Genomic DNA, 21,285 nt, shown 5'->3' on the forward strand with positions numbered 1-21,285 from the left:
CCTCTTGGACCTCTAGATACATCATTAGCATGGAGAACTCTGTTTTGGGTCTACATGACCATAGGACAGTTTCTTTTATGTTAGAAGCATGGCTTGTGTTCCAGGTCAGGAGTCTGGCAGGGAGCTGGAAGTCACCTAAGCCTCAGGTGTGTGCCCACCGAGTCTCTGGGTCTTGACCTGCTTCCAAACTTCCTGGCATGGTTTTACATCCCACATGTTACCTGGCCATGTGTTCAGTTTTTAGCTATAAGCACAGAAGAAAAGGCTGTAGAGAGGGTCTTCAGTGAACACTATCATTTCAGAGGAAGGAAAAGAAGCCAGAACTTGTACATGCACATCTGATGACAGAAAAAACAAAAAACAAAAAAACAAACGTATCTTCAAGAGTTTCTGAGAGATCATATAAAGGAGTTTTAGGTCAAAAGTCACAACTCTGGCTGCTTCTGTAAAATTGGCCTGTCACTCATTCCAATATGATGATTAAAGGGGTAATGGTAGAAAGTAGGGAAAAGAAATATAATCAGGGCTGGTGAGATGGCTCAGCGGGTAAGAGCACCCGACTGCTCTTCCAAAGGTGCAGAGTTCAAATCCCAGCAACTACATGGTGGCTCACAACCATCCTTAACAAGATCTGACTCCCTCTTCTGGAATGAATGAAGACAGCTACAGTGTACTTTCATATAATAAATAAATAAATCTAAAAAAAAAAGAAATATAATCAATACATGCAAAAGGAGGAGGAACAGATCAAGGGTGCACTCGTCTTTAGGGCAGTACATGAACTGTGGGTTTAAACAGAGCAAGAAGCAGGACAAAGGGCAAGCTGTGTGTAACAGGGGAGTTCCAGTTGAGGTGTGGTCTGGTTGATTATTGTCTCTGCTGTGGGTCAGAGATGATCTAAGAAGTCCTTACAACTTGAAGGGACAATCTGGTTCTTAGAAGATGATCACTTATACACGAGGGTTCACCCTCACCATGGTGGGTAACTTACCTATCTAAGAGGTGGTCTGTCTTGCAAGGCTTTGCTGGTCCTAGAATCCAACAGATCACATTTAGGTGCCTTTTGGTAAAGGATGGCAGTAAGATGCCTTAGTTCCCATCGACTTTTCGCCTTAAGTTCAAAGGGAAATGAGACGGGTAAAGGATGGCTGGCTTTCAGCTACCTGTCAACTTATTCTCACATGCCCATAGCACAGGACACATACAAAACCAAGGCAGAGGTGCCAGGCTTTATCCTGCATTCTGTTATACTGTAGATGTGAGTGAGGACTTGGTACTTTTCAGTGAAAGCAGATTCGAAGTGCCTGTTCTAACAGGAGCCAAGAGCTCCTGAGCAGACAGCTCACTGGGAATGTGTGAACTGCTGCGAAGTTTTCAGGGTTGCAGACAACAGCTGGTGGAAGCTCCCTTGGAAATCGAATGGGAAAAAAAATCCAAGGTTATAGAATAAGGTCAGGTAGCTTGCCGTGACTGAGTTTTAGACTCAGGGTGACAACCGGTTTCCGCCTGGGAGGATAGGCGAAGAGAAAGGCGGGGTAAGAGAACAAAGGTGTCATGTTAAAATCTCAGCTCATCCAGAGAGATCACACCAGGCCAGCACAATTCCACAGGAGAGAGGTTTATTTGAGGTGGGGGTGGGGGGTGGGGGAGAACAAAAGGGGGCCACAAAGATGAAGAGGGAAAGAGAGTGAAGGTCAGGAGGTGTCTGCCTTTTATTTGGGCTGTGATGTAATCACACAAGTGGACATGCAGGTAAAGGTGGGCAGGTGGACAAGGTGGACTCTGGAAATATATGGCAATTGCCATGACAACAGATGCATGGGTCCCTGTTGCCTATGGTGATGTCACCATCATCAGTGGACTCGGAGATGGCCTGTGACTGACCATAAAGCCGGTTCCTGACTGTAAAGCCAGTTCCTGATGCCAATGTACCTCCCTTCTTCTTATTGTAAAGAGAAGAAAAAAAGGGGGGGGGGAAGGCAATGGTGAAAGGGGCATTGGATCTCTTAAACTTACTTTCATCATCAGGGTCCACTTGGTAAATGTTCACACCAGGCTCATCTGTGGACAGCAGCTCCTCTGTGGACAGCACTGGTAATCCTGTAACAGGAACTGATTAATAGTTTGGTTAGAAATTTGTTGTATTTGTCATTGAAGGAGTGTAGAAACAAGATTAATGAGGCAGGGAGCAAATAATAAAGCCAGGAGGATGATTAGAAAGGGCATTATGAAACAGAGTATCTACTTCCATATAGGGTTTTCGAAAATCCAGGAATCAGAGGAATCAGGTTCCTCGAAATTCTGCATGTCTGATTTGTGGCCCCTGGATATTATTTCTCACTATCCCAGATTGGTTGACGTAGAAACAGCATTCTTCTTGGAGGCAAAGACCATGTTCTCTAGCAGTTAGGACATCTAGCCCCTGTCGGTTCTGAAGCACCACAGCTGCCAAAGAATCAATCTGTTTTGGATGGTAAGCATGGTTGCAGACTTGTTTTTTGAAAACCGGTGATAAGCTTGGAAGTGAATTTATCATATTGGGTTATGGAAGTCGTTGTCCCTGCAATTCCAGTACCAATACCTATGGCTGTTCCTGCAGCAACCAAGTATGGCACAACGCGAACTGCCCTCTTAGGGTGGGCAGCTATCATATCCACAACCGGGATTGGCGGGGGCTCCTTTGCCTGAATTACTCCTAGGTCAGGGAAAAGGAGTACCAACGTGCAGAGTCCTGACCAGCTGGCAGGCAGGCAGGGGATGACATACCCGAGTGCCACAAAGAATTGGTGTGTTTTAGGCTGCAGGGCCGAGATGAGGTATCAAGGGTTGTGGCTCTGTTGCAGTCTAGGGAGCTTAGCGTTCCTATAGAACACGTTCTGGAGGTCTTAAAACATTTTACCACGACAAAAAAGAGGGATAGAGGAAAGGTAAGGAGTCATGGCAACATCAGAGTCAGGGCAGCTGACAAGGGTGAGGTAAGGTTACTAGGCAGTATCTTGGAGAGGCTTTAAGTGACAATTGTGAGTTAGTTCCAGGGGGTACACATAACCAGCAATCTTTAAAGGGACCAGGTTGGGTGACATCAAGGAGTTGGTACACCGAGGTCAAGGTCTGAAGCAAAAGTTGAAATGACAAGTTAGTGCCATGTATGATGGGGGATGTCGGGGAGATAAGGACCTTGGAGGTATGTTTGATTACCTCTCTTTTACTTTTCTGATATCTAGAGGTTGGGCAATTGAGACATATTTTCCTCTGGATGCGGATAGTACTTACTGGGGACACAGCGTGGCTTTTATGGTAGAGCTTACCAACAATTCCTGTCTCCCACCTGGGATTCCATGGGTCTTGTATGTAGAAAAAGAGTGTGTGTCTTGCATTGTGTTAGAAGTGATTGGTCCATGATCCCAGCATATGTATCTGGCAAGACCAATATGGGAAGCCCCCATATTCATCTGGCCATTTTTTACAATCATCTTTTGTCAGGTCAAAGAGAAAGCAAGCAAAGAGTTCATAATATTTAAATAGGATAACAGATACAGGGATGGCAGCAATTTGGATCGGTTCCTGGCATCTGACTTTGGAGCAGTTTCCTGACCCTATTTGGAAAGACAAGTTTTATCTGGGGGGGGGGTTCTTGAACCTCAAATCTCCAGAAGGGCTACCTTCTATGTTGAAATGACCAACAGGGGGAGGATGAGAGGTCCATGTCTAATCCAGTGAGATTGAGCACATCTGCTGGAGTGGAGTCTCATTTTCTGGGTCTGGGGACAAGGTGGGTGGTCTTGACATCTTCTGGAGCTTAAGAGAGCATGGTCCTGTTAGGATCAACGTGTAGGAAAAATTGTTAGGTGGAGGGATGAAAGGTTTGAGGTGAGACAGGTGAACCCAACGAGAGAGTCCCTCCAGTTTAGCAGCTGTAGGAGTCACAAGAATTATCTTCAAAGGGCCCTGCCACTTAGGAGAGAGGGGTGAGAGCCGATGGTCTGGAGAGGATAGAAGAACTTGGTTTCCATGTTGACAGGCAGTGAACAGGGGACAGTGTGTGGCCACGGTAGATGGTGGTCAGCAAAGTTCCATAGGTGAGAACAGAGGTGGCAAAGTAATGGAGTGAGTAGATGGTCTGGGAGGAGAGAGCAATTAGGTGAAAGACCAGGAGTTAGGGCCAGATGTCCATATATGAGTTCAAAGGGTGAGATGAGGAGAGGTTGCTTGTTGGAGAGCTTGTAGCCTGAAGTGAAGAGAGCCAGAGGTAGGAGTTTTACCCAATCGTGGTGAAATTCCTGTGACAGCTTGACAGAAGTGGTTTTTAACCTTTTATTTTATTTTATTTTATTTTATTTTTTAACCTTAACTGAGATTGAGGTGGTAGGGAATATGAAAATGCCAGGGTATGTCTAGAGCCTTAGATAGAATTTGAGAAATTTGGGATCTGGACATCCCAGACTTGTGGGTCTATCTGAGAAGCTGGTAAAGGAAACAACATGTTATGGTTAGTAGGTTGACTGGCTAGAAGGAGCAGAGGGGTGGCTGGCAAGCTTGGGTTTAGGTGAATGGGGGAAACAAAGGAAATTAGAGGCTCCCAACTTAGCTAGAAGATCCCTTCCCAATAAGGGGACAGGACATATAAGCACTACCAAAATGAAATGAGTGAGAGGTACACGACCAAAAAAATGCAACTAAGGGGTAGGGTCTGGTGTGGAAGGTAAGGCTGTCCTCCTACCCCAACGATGGGGAAATGAGAGGGGGAAGTGGGTTCTCAAAACATCAGGACTGAGTAAGTGGCCCCAGTGTCCAAGAGGAAGGATGTGGGCAGCCCACATAGGGTGATGATTGCCTGGAGATCCTTGCTAGTGATGACAGTGGTCGGGTCAAGGGAGCTGGGGCCTCTTCGGTCGTTCTTAGCCAAGCCTAGGAGATCGGAGGGAAATGCTAATATCCTGAACATTCTAGAAGGTGGATTTACAGGAGACACTCTGAAATAAACGAGGAGAAAGGAATATGAGTATTTAGGGTGATTTTGTCTTGTCCTCCTCGCTGCTCACAGGGTAAAGTCATTTGCTCAGGTGTACCATAGGATGTTTGTTGTTCTAGGCAGTTTACATGAGCTGTCTCCCTCTGCCATGCCTACTTTTCTTAACCAGTAGCTGCCAAGAATGGTGTTAAGAGCAACAACACCAGGCACAGCGTACTGAATGGCCCAATGGCCATTTACAGATGAGATCCGACCCCACGAGCTGCACTGTGAAGGAATCACTTGAACGGATCTTTAAGGGGGATTTATTCCTCTCCCTTTCCCATCTTCTCCCTTTCCATCTCTGCATAAACAAACAAACAAACAAACCCTTCAAAACATTTTCTCTAAAATCTTATAAAGATGGGTTTTTCCTTTCCCCACTTCTACCTAACTTCTGAGTTCAATCAGTTCTCATTTCATCTCTCCTCACCTTGTTTCTGTTTCAACAGGAAGTTTCAGAATTTGGGATTGAGAGTCTTTTGGACATCCCTAAGCCTGTCTATGAGAGCCAGTAATCCACTTCGGGGTGTTGTTAGTCTCTTTTGTGATGCCATTATTTAGGGGAGAAAATCCTCTCTGCCGAATGGTTTGGATTTGTTCTGCTTTTATTTGGGGGGGCTCTTGTTCAGATGAGGACTGATCTTTGCTACTCTGAGCAGGGTGGGGCTTTGGGGGTGCTGCTGGGGTTCTTTTTTTTTTTTTTTTTGTCAGTGTATCGAAGGATGATTTCTTTCATTTTATTTTGAAAAAGGATTTTCTTCTGATTTTGAAATACATTTCGGGAATCACTGGTGTTCCTGTAGGTTGTCTGCTTTCCCCTTGACACTTTTCACAGGAATGTCTTGTCCTTCCACGGTGGCCCTTCTCAGAAGATCAACAGTGAGTAGTCCGCAGTGTTATAAAACTTCTTCTCCCTGCTGTGGTTCTAGGTTTGTCCTAGGCTTCCCATGGCTCTGCTTTTCTATGTTGATGGCACAATTTCAGAGCAGTTGATTTCTTTCCCTCAGGGACTCCCAGTGGGAGTGTGGGAGGAATTTGCTGGGGTCCCTTGTTTAGTTTCCTATTTACAATTAGTTTGAATTTTGGAAACTCTGTATTCGGGGACACTGTGGGCTTCATATAGTTTCATTTGATTTTTCTTGTTCTTTATTGTTTGGATAGATATATATCGGGAGAGTCAGATTTATACCACTGTGTAGTAGGTTTGGCCTAATGCTGCTTGTATTCTGATGTTCATTGGGGTCTCCAAAATTGTTTGCTTGAAATAGTTCGCATGCCCAAACTTAAGGCACCGAGGGATCTTACCCCAGTTGGTAAATAAAGATGGCAGCAGCTAATGACTGGGCAGGGCAGACACAGGTGGGACTTTTAGGATTCCTAGGCTTGGGACCAAGAGAGGAGTAGGAAGGAGGAAGGAGATCCACCATGCTGGGAGAGTGTGGAGGAGAGGAGATGCCATGCCTGAGAAGAGTGGAGGACAGGGAGGCATGGCCACCATGTAGAAGCTGGGAGAGTGTGGCCCAGAGGGCTACCCAACTGGGTCCAGGGCAGCCAAGGCAGAATATGAAATTTAGTAAGTGATAACTCAAGATATTAGCTGGGGGTAGATTAACCACATGGAGGTTAGGCAGTGGCCCTGCTATTTTGCTGTTTAAGGCATATCAAAATATAAAGGCTCTCTCTCTCTCTCTCTCTCTCTCTCTCTCTCTCTCTCTCTGTGTGTGTGTGTGTGTGTGTGTGTGTGTGTGTGTGTGTGTGTGTGTGTCTGTCTGTCTGTCTGTCTGTCCGTGTGTCTTTCATTCAGGAATGCAATGTAGTGAGGTGGGTAGTGAACCAGCCTGTGGGATTTGCTTATTTAATTCAACACCACTATCCAGAAGTTCTCTGTAAGATTAACTCAGAGACTTGTATACACAGAGTACATAAGAGTCCTCTGACAAAAATGGCCTAAAAGCTCATTAAACCTGGCATTAGTCATGTATCCAGTGATGCTACTGGAGAGGGACACCCCTCCAAACAAACTTGGAATTTTTTTATAATAGCAATTTCAGAGGGAGGTGGCGACCAGCATTCCAGGGTGGAATATTCTGTGGCATTCTAACATTTCCCTCTTTTTTTCTGTCATTACACAACTTGTCTGCCTCCAGCATCACACCGGAAAACCAGGCAAGGGAAAAAATGGGCAGACCTCATGGGACAAAGGCATCTTCAACTGTCAGCTGCATTTTGAAACTCTTTCCTGAAATCCTCCATTTCGAAGCATTTGCTTCCCTTACTAAACAAGGATTCAGAAGTGCCACTGTATGGCCTTATTTTCCCTAAGTGTACTCTTCCAAAACCTGAGACCTATTATTGAGGAAAAACAGGAGGAGGGAATGGAATAGGCAAATAGCACCTTCCCTTTACTTCCCAGCTGCAGGGACTAAGTCCCCGAGACACACCACTGACTTGGAGATAATACTAAGATCAATAACTAAGTGTTACCTCCGAGGCACTGGGAGGACCTATAACAAGAGGTAAAAGGATGACTGACTGACTCTGTGGACATGGGCCAGTGGCAAGCCAGAGTAAACCCTGACCCAACATTACTGGTTCTTGCCTTAGTGAGAATCTAACTGAATAAACATTCTTCAGAAACAGCATATTAAAAAATTCCTCTTTGGAAAAGAGGACATAGTTTTTCTCTTTATAAATGCTTTTTATGAGATAAGTTGACTACATGCAAAGTCTAGTGGAAGGTTAATTGTTGGTGTGGAACTCTCTAAAGAGTTAAGGTCATTTCCAAAATGGTACTCAGCAATTTTACCCACTGCCACTGCTGCATACCAAGGTCATGTGCGTGAGTTTAGAGGCTTCTGTGTCTGGTACTCTCACAATACTTGTGGCTAGAGAATCATTAACTTGGCTATGTGTCCATTCAGATCACGTCATTTAATGAAATGTAAACACTATTTTCGTTTTAAAGGCAAACTACTTTTTCATTCTATTCTGAGGCAAAAGAGTTTATATTAAGAGCTTAAATGCTTGAAGGCTGGTGTTAACAGAGCACCACTTATAACAGTCTCAAGACAGAAACAGCCAATGTTTATGAACATAGGAATGAAGAAATGATAAATTTGGTAAGTATACAGTCCCCACCAGATGATGATTTGACATTTTTGTCTTTACACTAGTCCACCAGTGATATACACTCAGTAGCAAACACACTACAGATTTTCCATCTTTCCCAGCTTAGCAATGTAATTCTCTCAATGCCTACCTACAGGCTAAGATGACTGTTCTGAACACATTAAAGATAGGACAGACTAAACCACAATGTTCACTAGGCTAGTTGTTCAGTGATAAACATTGATATGGAAATATAAGCCAAATAAACCTTTTCCTCCCCAAGTTGCTATGGTCATGGTGTTTCATCACAGCAATAGTAACCCTAACTAGGACAATTTGATACCAGGATTGTGGGGTTATTGCTGTGACAGATCTGACCATGCTGTTTTGAAGAGGATCATGGAAGGACTTTGGAACTTTGGGTTAGAAAAGCCATTGAGTATTGAAAGCTCAGTGAGCTCTTCTGTAGAAACCCGGGAGATAAGAATGTTGAAAGTAGTGCAGACTGGAAGCCTGGCTTGTGACATTTCAGAAGGAAGCAAAGATTCTGCCAGACTATTTGAATTAAAGATCTGTGATTCTGGTTAGCTGAGGCTGAAGAATTAGCTATGATTAACAAGATAGCCGATCCACTAAAATGAAACCTTTGCTCTGTTGGGATAATGGATGATGGTCAGCTGGCACTAAAGAAGCAGCTGTAATTAAAACGAGATCAGAATCATTGAGGTGATGTCTTCTGGAAAGTATTTTCTCACTCAGTACATAGAAACTGTGTTCCAGAAGTGGCCAAGTTTGTACCTCCTGTTGTCATCCAAACTTGGTAGTATGATTTTCCCAGGTCTGGTTGTGAAGGCATGGGGTCATGGAGATCAGCTGAGGTTTGGCACTGTGTGGCAGGGCTGAAGTCCCTGAAGAGAGCACAGGAGAGGCTATTGGTGAAAATGCAGCTGTGGTGGTTTGTATATGTTTGGTATGGGGAGTGGCACTATTAGGAGGTGTGGCCTTGATGTAGTAGGTGTGACCTTGTTGGAGGAAGTGTGTCACTGTGGGAATGGGTAATGAGACCCTCCTCCTAGCCACATGGGGCCAAGTCTGCTCCTGTCTTCCTTTGAATAAAGATGTCACTTTTTCCAGCTCCATGCCTGCCTGGATGCTGCCATGTTTCCTGGACTGAACCTGTGAATCTATAGGCCAGCCCTAATTAAATGTTGTCCTAATTACGAGTTGCCTTGGTCATGGTGTCTGTTCACAGCAGTAAAACCCTAAGTCAGTCAAGATGGTATTCTGCTGCCTAGTTGTGCAGAAGACCACAGCATTTTGGAGATGCCAGGACCTCAGGAGGGCCACCAAAAACAGCAGCAGCAGTAGAGTGGAACTGGCAGGAACCTAGAAAACAAGCTGTGTGTTGTAGCATAGCTGGAGAAGTGACCCAAACCACTTTCAGGAGCCTAGATCATAAGTGAATCCCAAATATTGGACATAGAGCTATTTACACTGTTGGAGTGTGGTTTTGTTTTGTTCAGATTAGGCTCTGGTTCTTCCCTCTTGAAGAAAATATTTAACTTATTTTTTGATTTTACAAGGTTCCACAATTGAGAGATTTAATTTTTAGGAAAAATTTTATTACCTTTATTTTTTTACAGTCCAGTCATTTCACCCATTCTGGTCTGCCCTCCCATAGTTCCTTATCCCATTCCTCCTCCCTCCTGTACCCCCCCAGGTCTCTCCACTCCCTGGGGCCTCAAGTCTTTCAAGGGTTTGGCTCATCTTCTCCCACAGAGGTCAGACCAGGCAATCCTCTATTGTATATGTGCTGGGTCCTCGAACCAGCTCTTGTATGCTGCCTGGTTGGTGGCTCAGTGTCTGAGAGATCTCAGAGTTCTGGATTAGTAGAGACTACTGGTCTTATGGAATTGCCCTCCTCCTCAGCTTCTTCCAGCGTTTCCCTAATTCAGCCTCAGGGTTTCCAGGCTTCTGTCCATTGATTGGGTGTAAGTATCTGCATCTGACTCTTTCAGCTGCTTGTCGGGCCTCTCAGAGGACAGCCAGGACAAGCTACTGTCTGTAAGCACACCATAGCACCAGGAATTGGGGTGAGTGCAACCGCCTGCGGTCACACCGGAACTGGGTACTTCCTGAAAGGCGAGCTGGGACTGAAAGAGATTAGAAGGCAAACAAGGACAGAAGGCCAAGACAAAAGTATTCTGATCAAAGCCTCCAAGTTTAATAATGTTCTGAGCTTATATAGCAGAGGAAGGCCATCCCCCACCACCCCATTCTTGGATCCTGTCCTTTAGGTGTGAGCCTGTAGGAGGGGATCTTCAGGAAGCTGTCTCTGAAATATCTCAAGAGTCTCTCAGCAGGGAGTAAGTGTAAACAATAGCTTGACAAGTAGGAAGGTACCACCTCAGGTGGCCCTGTGCTAGTGGCAGCAAGATCTGAACCAGCCTGCTTCAAGGCTAAAGGGAGGTAACATTGGGGCCTCCCCTTGAGCTGGATCCCAATTTGGGCTGGCCACTGGACCTCCTTTCTCTCAGTTGCTTCTCCGTTTTTATCCCTGCAGAATTTTTTAGACAAGAACAATTCTGGCAGAGGTTTTGACTGTGGAGTGGCAACCCTATCCCTCCACTGGAGGTAAACTCAAAGAATTCCCTTTCCCACTATTGGGCATTTCATCTAAGGTCCCTCCATTTGAGTCCTGAGAGTCTCTCACTTACCAGATCTCTGGTTCTTTCTAGAGGGTCCCCCCCCCCACCTCCCACCCCCTGAGGTTGAATATTTCCATTTATTCTTCTGGCCCCCAGGGCTTCTCTCTTGTATCCTCCCACCCCACTTCATACCTGATCAATTTCCCCTTTTTCTTTTTTCTTTGCCTCGCCCACCAAGGCTCCTTCCTTCCTCCCTCCCTCCCTCCCTCCCTCCCTCCCTCCCTCCCAAGTGGGATTGAAGCATCCTCATTTGGGCCCTTTGGCTTGTTTAGTTTCTTGAGTTCTGTGGATTGGATAATAGGTATTCTGTACTTTTTGGGCTAATATCCACTTATTAGTGAGTATATGCCATGCATGTCCTTTTGGGTCTGAGTTACCTCACTCAGGATGAGATTTTCTAGTTCTATCCATTTGCCTGCAAAACTCTTGAAGTCCTCATTCTTAATAGCTGAATAGTATTCCATTGTATAAATAAACCACATTTTCTGTATCCAGTCTGTTATGGGAAATATTAAAAAATCGTGTCACCATCCCATGCTAAACCCAGCTACTCTCTACCCTGGCAGGCTGAATGGCCATGCACTGTCAGGCAATGGCCAGCCTGTTCTTATCTTGTGGAGACTCTCTGACTCAGAGCTCCAAAATCTCTCCGCCCAGCTCACTAAATTCCCACTGGTGGATCATACCACACCAGCCCCATGCTTCAAAACTCCTACAGGCCTTTACGGTGCATATCAGGCAAACCCACGCTTTGCTGCCATACCTTTAGTTCAGAAACAATGGTAACTCAATTGCTGGGTGCAACAACTAGAATCCTAATCTTGTAAACCAGATTAAATTGAAATCCTCTGGTGGCAAATCTTAGGGGATCTTGCCATTGAAACTGGGAGACACTAGTAGCTACATCTTGTCTTCTCACTATCCCTGTCCAAAAAGACCCCTTCTCTCTCTGGCCTACTCTCTTCCCATATACAACCCAGAAGTCCCACCTACTCACCCAGTGATTGACTCCTTTATTCATTAGGGGATAGTTCTAAAGAAGTCACCTGAGTATGTGACTCATTCCTTGGTCCAGACAACCCCTCCTGGGAAGTGGAATTAACATCAAAATACAAACAACACCAGGGCCATCCACAACACTTCCCCTCTTCTGTCCACTTAAAAGACTCTTTTATCTCAGATAGAAACTGAGCACAAATGCTACCATTTTGTAATTTATAAAGTACAAGATAGACCTAACACCCAGTCCATCATTTTTGTCAGTAAAATAGAACACTGTCATCTATCCTAACTTAAAAGACTTTAAAAAAAAAAAAAAGATTTGTTTATTTTATGTATACAAGTACACTGTTGCTATCTTCAGACACACCAGAAGAGGGCATTGGATTCCATTACAGATGGTTGTAAGTCACCACGTGGTTGCTGGGAATTGAACTCAGGTCCTTTGGAAGAGCAGTCAGTGCTCTTAACCACTGAGCCATTTCAGCCCCCCCTTTAAAAAAAAGATTTATTTATTTATTTTATGTATATGAGTACACTGTAGCTGTACAGATGGTTGTGAGCCATCATGTTAAAAGACTTATAATTCTATACCTGACTTATGTCCTGGCTTGAGATTGTATGCCATCTGAAAACCATCTCCTCAAATCTGTTCTCTCAATGCTAAACCACCTGGGTTGGCTATGAGACTATAATTAGTCTTTCAACCCCATCAGAAATCAAGGGATAACCAACATTTTTGAAAATATAGGAAACTTAACACAGCTTCCAGAACTAAGACAAATTGTAGAGACAGCTGCTTACCCGTACAGCCCCAGTAAGTCAGGAAGTTGGAATATTAGTCTTTAGTCTTCTGGCCCAGGATCATCTGACAGACCTTTGAAAAACAGGAATTATTGAGGACTAGCCTATTCTATCTCAGCAGAACTAAGCTGTCCTAACCTCTAACTGGTGTCCACTCAAGGACAGTACAGGTCTGTGGGAGAGATAGGCAATTTCTGCCCAGTGGTCACCTAGCCACAATGTACAGCCTCACCTGGAGGTATAGATGCTCAGCTGCATCTTTGAATTCATTCTTTGAATCCAAGAATGGGGGCTGTAAGGAACAGCTTTATTTCAACAACAAGTGAATAAATAACATCAAATGTCACAACTGTGGATTTCTGACATCTTTGAAGACTATCTATCTACCCAAAGCATTTTTCAGCTGTTAAGCCATGACTACTCTTGGCCATTTCTAATTAAAATATCTGAAGACACTCTAACAATCAACTCAGAGACATGAATTTGCTATTTGACCCTTAACTCACATCTCATATCAGTTTATAATAGTTATAGAAGGACTGTAAGCCTTGTACTTTTAAAATTTTTGTATCAATAGAAGAAATTTGTACCAATGAAACCTTGATTCTGCATCAAAATAAATTCTATATCAAAGTAAGAAATTATGACTTCAACTTAGTAACAATTATAAAGATTTCTACCAAATGAGATTATGGCTACACAATCAATTCTAGCTATTTCCTCCCTGTTCCAATTATGATCACTTCTAAATTCCCCAGAAAGGTCACCTTAGAATAATCACCTCCAACCCCCCAAGTCCAAGGAACTGGGACGATGACTCTTCATAACTTCTTCAAGCTGAATGTGGGCATTGAGATATCTTTGAAGCAGGGGAAGGGTAGGAAAAATGAACGAGTTGGTAGGCCTTAAGAAGATCACGCCAACGATTATTAATGTCTGCGATGTCTGGGTCCTGACTGGATGTGGCTGAAAGCCCAAGGCATCAGGAGTCCACGCAGGTCAGGTCAGCGTGTCTGATGAGCAGACTCACCTAGGCTGGATATTCTGTAATATACAAATCTCAAAACAAAATTTTAGTATCATCAAGGAAACCTTTTTTTTTGTTTGTTTGATTCTCTAGAACCTAGTTCTTCAGGGGGTCTCCCTTCATCATATCGGATCCATATCACTCTGGGAGGTGCACAGAATACTAATCACCTTTTCTAAAAATACAAAGACAAAACCGTTCTCCCAGATCAGCATATCCTTCAGCCAGTAACCAGAAAAACCTTTATTTTGACCTCTCTCCCAGAAGAATAATATAACCACAAAACTCAAAATCACACCCATTTTGAAAACTAAAAACCATCCAAAACAAATGAAGTAAACTAAAATACCGTATGGCTTATTCTTAGGCTTATTCTATTTTGCCATGCATGATAATAACCAAAAATTCACATGGAGCCCATGTTAGACAGAATTTGAGTATCCTGTAAGACTTAATAGAGCAATATATCTTTATGCCATCTTTAAAACAATTAATTCAAACTTTCACTAATATCTGCCTATAGGAAGCAGGTAGTTTTTAATTGTTAAGCTCTCTGCCTAGAGCAGCCATCCTGTTATACCATCTATCTGTTCGGCTCTCTACCTGGAGCCACAGACATTAATTAATACCTGTTCATAGCAAGTAATCATCACTGCCCACTCTCTACTTGGAGTCAGTGACTAATTTTCCCTATCCTAGTTCCAAACCACAGGCAGAATTTCCCATGTGATTCAGACAAAATCTGTACATAAATCTATCCTTAAAACAAATAATACCAATAGTATAAATTCACAGTTAAATCAATATCTGCCCCAACATGTAGGCAGCTTCCATTCTCCAGCTCTCTGACTCAGAGCAGTCATTTTGTCTCTTTCCACAGCAGGGGACCTCAGAGCCCTCTTTCTTTGTTTCAAGGTTCCCTCGCTTGAGTCCCTGTGACTTGTCCCAGTGCCACCTTCTCTCCCTTAAAAAATAAAACTCTAACTCTCAAGCTAATAATCTTAAATTTCTAGTGGGTTCTTGCCCAACAAGTTGGTTTGCCTCCTATTGCAGGGAATATTAAATAAGAGCAGCATCCTGTGCTATACTCAGCTACTATCTGCTGCAGTCTCTCAGACCCTAGGCTAGCCCCATGCAGAGGTCTTCCCAGCTCCGGTTCACCTGCCTCAAAACTGCTTGTACTGTCTCAGCCATCTACCCACCTGCAGCTAGTTGTCACAAATCCCCTTAACCCAGCAAATCAAAACTTACAAGTTTACAATTAATCAGTCAGATTTGATTTATATATCAATAAATTCTCAATTCACAAGATGCCCACACAATAATTTCAGAGCCAACTGATAACGATATAAATTGCCCACGTGGATAAGACAAATTGTCCTGTGGTTATCCATCCCTTATAAGATATTCATAGCTACCTGTGGCTATTTAAAGCCATGTGGAATCTGGATCATCTTTTCCTTCCTCCATCTTCCTTCCTTCTCCTCCTCATCCTCCCTTCTCTTCTCTCCTCCTTCTCTCCCCAACTTTTCAGCTCCACCTTCCCTTCGACTGCCCAATCACTGGCTCTAGCCTTTATTTTACAAGGTGGGGAGAAGTTTCACAAGAAGTCACCTGTGTATCATGATTCACTCCATCAGCAACCCCTCCTGGGAAAGCAGAATGAGCATCAAAATACAAACAACACCAGGGCTATCCACAACACAGGTTGTCCTCAAACTCAGAGATCCACTTTTCTCTTCCTCCCAAGTGCTGGGATTAAAGGTGCGTACCACCACCTCTTGGCTGATAATTAATACTTTCAAGAATAAAAATTTTAAATCGGTATTGTTAGTTTTAGGCACAATATGGTAGAGCAACATTCTAGAATTTTTTTTTTTCATTTTACAAAACTGAAACAGATTTATTTATTCATTTTCATTTATTTTCTTGGAGTGCTGGGAACTGTACCCAGGACTTCGAGCATGCTAGGGAAACCCTTGCCATTGAATAGACAACAAGTCAGTAACTAATGCTTCTCTCCTTGCAAAACAACTCCTCATTTCTGCCTATCCAGATCCATAACAGTCACTGCAGTGCCTACTCCTATGTTTGTATCTAGTTTAATTTCCACATATAAATGAGGTCATGCAATGTCTTCCTTTTGGTGAATAGCTTGTGCCACTTAGTGTGGTGTTTAAAACTCTACAGATATTGTTAGATATTGTTAAGGGTGTTTTGTTCTTTAAGTATAAGTAATATGTAATCATACATATATAGATTCAAATTATTTATTGCAAAAATGTCCAATTTTAAAGATTATTTCCGATGTCATTTTCATGGGATATTGTCTTGTCTTCCATCATTTAACAAAATGTTTCATGTAGGAGCTGAAGGGGCTTGCAACCCATAGAAAGAACAATATCAACCAACCAGACTCCCCAGAGCTCCCAGGGACTAAACCACTAACCAAAGAGTACACATGGAGGGACCCGTGGCTCCAGACTCATATGTAGCAGAGGACGGCCTTGTCCAATACTTCTTCAGCATCTAATGATATGATCATATGATTTTTTTTTAGTTTGTTTATATAGCGGATTCTGTTAATAGATTTTCTTATATTGAACCAATCTTGCATCACTGGGATGAAGTCTACTTGATTGTGGTGAACGATGGCTTTGATGTACTTCAGGTATCAGGGTAATTGTGACTTAGTAGAATGAAACAGTTAGTGCTCCTTCTGTTTCTATTTTATGGAATAGTTTGAGGAGTGTTAGTAGTAGCTCTTCTCTGAAGCTCTTATACAATTTCACACTAAAACCATCTGGCCCTGGACTTTTTTTGGTTGGGAGGTTTTTAATGGCTTCTTGTATTTCCTTAGGGGATATGGGCCTGTTTAGTTTACCTGCTCTTGATTTAACTTTGGTATGTGGCGTCTGTCTAGAAAATCATCCATTTTATCTACATTTTCCAGTTTTGTTGAGTATAGGCTTTTTAAGTAGGATCGGATGATTTTTAGTTCCTGTTATGTTTGTTGTTGTAGGTAGCATTATATGTATGTGATTCTCTCATTTTGGTTTTGTTCTGAGATGATTAATTTTTTTTGTTTTTTTCTTTGGCGTAGGTGCCCTCCTTGTGTTGGTATTTTCCCTCTAGAATCCTCTGTAGGGCTGGATTGATAGATAGATACTGTTTAAATTTGGTTTTGTCATGGAATATCTTGGTTTCTCCGTCTATGGTAATTGTGAGTTTTGCAGGGTATAGTAGCCTGGGCTGGCATTTGTGTTCTTTTAGGATCTGCATGACCTCTGCCCAGGCTCTTCTGGCTTTTAGGGTCTCTGTCGAGAATTCTGGAGTAATTTTGATGGTCTGCCTTTATATGTTACTTGGCCTTCTCTTCTTACAGCTTTTAATATTTGTTCCTTGTTTTGTGAATTTAGTGTTTTGATTATTATGTGATGAGAGGATTTTTCTTCCTGGTCCAATCCATTTGATATTCTATAGGCTTCTTGTACATTTATGGACATCCCTTTCTTTAGTTTGGGAAAGTTTTCTTCTGTGATTTTGTTGAAGAAGTTTTCTTGTACTTTGAGCTCTTTATTTTTTTCTTGTACCTTTGCTCTTTTCTATTCATATTATTCTTATGTTTGTTTGCTTTTTTTTTTTATTGTATCCTGGATTTCCTGGATGTTTTGGGTTAGGAGTTTTTTATGTTTTGTACTTTTTTAACTGTTGTGTCAAAACCTTCTAGCTTCTATGCCTGAGATTCTGTCTTCTATCTCTTGTGTTCTGTTGTTGATGCTTCTGTAACTCCTGACCTCTTTTCTAAGGTTTTCCATTTCCAGGGTTTTGAGAGACTGAATTTTTAAAATGATTTTAGGTTTCAAAAAGACTTTAGATTTTTAAGGAAATTGAATTTGTAAAGACCATGGGGCCTTTTAAGTTCATAAAATGTTTATATTGTGGTGTTGTTATGTGTGATCTTGAGGATAGAAAGAAAGGAAAGCTTGTGGCTTAACAGTGATGTGTTTGTGTGTCAAGCTGACATGGGGTCAATTGTACTGGAAAGTTTTATGTCATCTTGACACAAGGTAAAGAGGAAAGAACCCCAATTAAGTAAATGCTTCCATAAGATCTGGATGTATGCAACCCTATAGGTCATTTTCTTAATTAGTTATTGATGTGGAAGTTCCCAGTCCATTGTGGATGGTGCCATCCCTGGGCTGGTGATCCTGGGTTCTATAGAAAAGCAGCCTGAGCAACCTATGGAGAGCAAGCCTGTAAGCAGTGCCCCTCCGTGGCCCCTGTCTCAGCTCCTGTCTCCATGTCCCTGCCCTATTTGAGTTCTTATCTTGATTTCCTTCATTGATGAACAGTGATATGGAAATACAAACCAAGGAAACAAGTTGCTTTAGTCATGGTGTTTAATCACAGCAATAGAAACCCTAACTGGGATAGATGAATTTAATACTCTTTTGATTTATATTATTTTCCTTTTAACATAGGAGGAGGGGATCTTATGATTCCTAGGCTTTTCTCAAACATGCTATGTAGTAGAAAGCTATACTTGGACTCTTAATCCTTCTGATAAATGCTAAAATTGTAGATATGTGTGCCACTACATCTGACTTGACTACAGTATTTTCAATACATCATTCTCTTCCTAGGATCTTACTCCACTGTAAATTGAGGAGCATCTAGGCACACAGTAAGTTAGAGGCTATCAGGTGCCATGGCCCACAAGCTGGGCCCTAAAATCTGACTGGGAGTAGGGGGAGATTAAGAAAGTCAGAAACAAGTAAAATAAAGGTGGGATCCTGTAGGCTGTGCACTCGGATGGAGATTCAGCAGCAGCTGGAGACTTAGTGAGTCTATTTTATATGGCATGAATGAAGAGACAGGTTAGCCAGTCTCAGTGGGGAGCAGTCTCAGGGCCATGCAATCCAGCAGTCATCCAGGAGGAGGGGTTGGTATCTTTTTGCATGTACTGTTTTTAGCTAAATTTTGACTGTCAGCATCCATACTGGGGCCGGGTGAAGACCTTGTCATTCTCACGAGTCTAAGGTATCGGTGTCCTTGATATGGCTGCATTATGTCAACAGAACACATTCACTCAGGACTTCACCCATTCTCTACAGTCGAGGACTAGAGGACATGGGGGAGTTATTGCTTTGTGTCTTTACAGTTTCCGTTAGAAGACAAAAAGCTTGACTGACAGATCTTGATTGTTGTTTGTCCAACAACAATATAATTGTATGCAGTTGATGTCACTGAATTGTAGACTTAAAAATGGTTGTAAATGGAAACTTGTAGGCTATAGGTACTTTATACAGTAAAAAAGAAATTAAAAAAACCCAAAACCTAAGCATATAATCCTATTGATAGCAATTCCTCTAGGTTCTGCCCTACTGTTACCTAGAAACAGCTTGCTTAGCCATCTGCCAGTTATGAGCCTATATGAGTACTATTCAGCACCCTGCCTTCTCTCTCTTCTCTACATGTCCCCAGCTGATCTCTTGCTCATCTCCTCTCTCTTTCTGTTCTCCTCTGCCCATTCCTTTCCCTGCCTCTACCTCTTTCCCAGGTCCCCTTCCCAACCCATCAATGAACCTTCTTCATATTAGGTCTGTGGCATGCCTGATTCCTCGGGGGAATCTGACTTGATGTACAGTATTTTCAAGGTCCTTGGCAAGGTCCACTGAGGTGCTCCCTCCCACCGTGCTATACTACCTCTGTTCATAAAACATAACACCTATCATTCAGGAGATTGAGGCAGAAAAGTCACAACAGCTTGGGTGGTAGAATATGGCCCCATCTAAAATAACAACAACATCAGCAGCAGCAACAGCAACAACAACAACAACCAGTAAAGTAAAATCACAGACAAATTTGCTAACACTGATAAATGGGAACTTTGGAAGTAGATGGCCATACTTTATAAGAAACTTTTGGCTGAGACAACACACACACACACACACACACACACACACACACACACACACACACACATGTGAACAGGACCAAGGATGGGGAGAGTGAGAGTTGATGGAGTCAGGTGACAAATCCTGGGATATCTGACTCCAGAGACCAGCATCATGTGCAGATCTGAGTTTTTTGCCCAGCGCATAAGTTTATATACAGTGTTTGAGCCAATCCCAAGTCCCAAACTCTTGGCTAAATGTGTCTTGACACACTATCACCATGCCCCAATGCAAGCCCTGCCTGATGAGGTAACTCAGAAGGAGTGGGAGGAGTACTGTTACCGAGGAGGACTTCCGTGAAGACCATGGAAGCAGCCATTGCCCTAGCCACCACTACTCCTTTTTGCTCTCTTCCTGGTGTGCTGGGAGCCATCTTAGATCTAATGCCAAGTGTAGCAGATCAGGATTCTTCAAGGAGTCAAAGGAGCCTGTGGCACATAGCTTTTCATCCCACCTTTTCCTTCACAAGGTTGACCCTCCCCACACCCCACCCACACACATACAAATGCACATTCACTCTAAGTATAATTCAGGTACCTAAACAAAAACACCCAGATAAATTCCAGGAGTTACATATGTCTTGATAAAGGCAGTCCTGTAATTCAGTATAGATATGTCTGAGGTAAGCTATGATGAGGGTCAACCACCCACAGATTATAACATAGCTAAAGAGGTCAGCCAAAAACAAACAAACAAACAAACAACCACTGTCCATCTATAGAAAGGCATGTTTAAAAAAATAAAAGGAAGCAAAGAATGGAACCCCTGCAAGACATCTCACAGGCAACTGTGATATGTAATTTAACAGTGAAAGGGTTCAGGACATGTAAATAGAGTCACTGATGGGATCCATGCATGTCATCCACTGATGGGATCCCTGATGTGGGAGACTCAGGTAGAGATCAGAAAGGCGAGCATGCTGGAGGCTGAGAGTACGGAAGGGAGGGATGGGGAGGCACCTGGAAAGATGAATAAGAGGAGCAGATGCTTAAAAAACACATTTCATTACAGCGTCTTTATCAGATCTAGGCCATTTTATCCTGTCGTCTGTGCCAGACTGTGGCTGTCAGACATGAACTTGTATTCATTGGTCCTTTATAACTATGCTAGCCATGCCCACTATGCTAGCCCCCCCACCACCACCAATCTCAAGATTACTCTCAGTAGGTTTTCTCAGAAGAGCGTAAGCTCTTTTTAAGTACTTCCTGCTGACTGTTGTGAATCTATCTCATATCTGTACTGCTATGGAAAAGCACCATGCTGTCTGGCAGCCAGCCCAGGGCTGTGTCTGGAATGGAAATCTCAGAATAGCCCAAGGTCCTTTACCAAGGTTAGACTAGCAGATGTGACTGGCTGGGAATGGTGTGAGTCAGGGGCAAATGGCCCGCACTCAAAGTGGCCACTCCGAGGAAGGAAACAGAGCAATAGTGCTGAGGTATGAACACAGGGCCGGGCCACCTTAGAAGACTCTTATATCAGCACTGACCTTGGTGGTCTTTCTGATGACAGAGGCTATACCTGAGCAATGTGGTTGCTTACCAGAATATGCAGCTGGAGGCTGCCAGGAAATCACGAGGGAGGCACCTGGCTTTGGAACGACCCTCTCTCCTCTACCTGAAACCTCTTCAGATTCACTCTATTTCCTTAAGGACTAATTTCCTGGCT

General features: G+C 43.1%; 1 pseudogene; it reads right to left on the reverse strand.

Annotated features, from left to right (window-relative positions):
- The window catches only part of LOC110321461, a 63,764-nt pseudogene extending 43,825 nt beyond the window's left edge, over window positions 1-19,939 (reverse strand).
- Between the last annotated feature and the right edge of the window lie 1,346 nt (window positions 19,940-21,285).

The sequence above is a fragment of the Mus pahari genome, chromosome 5, assembly GCF_900095145.1.
Source record: "Mus pahari chromosome 5, PAHARI_EIJ_v1.1, whole genome shotgun sequence".
NCBI lineage: Eukaryota > Metazoa > Chordata > Mammalia > Rodentia > Muridae > Mus > Mus pahari.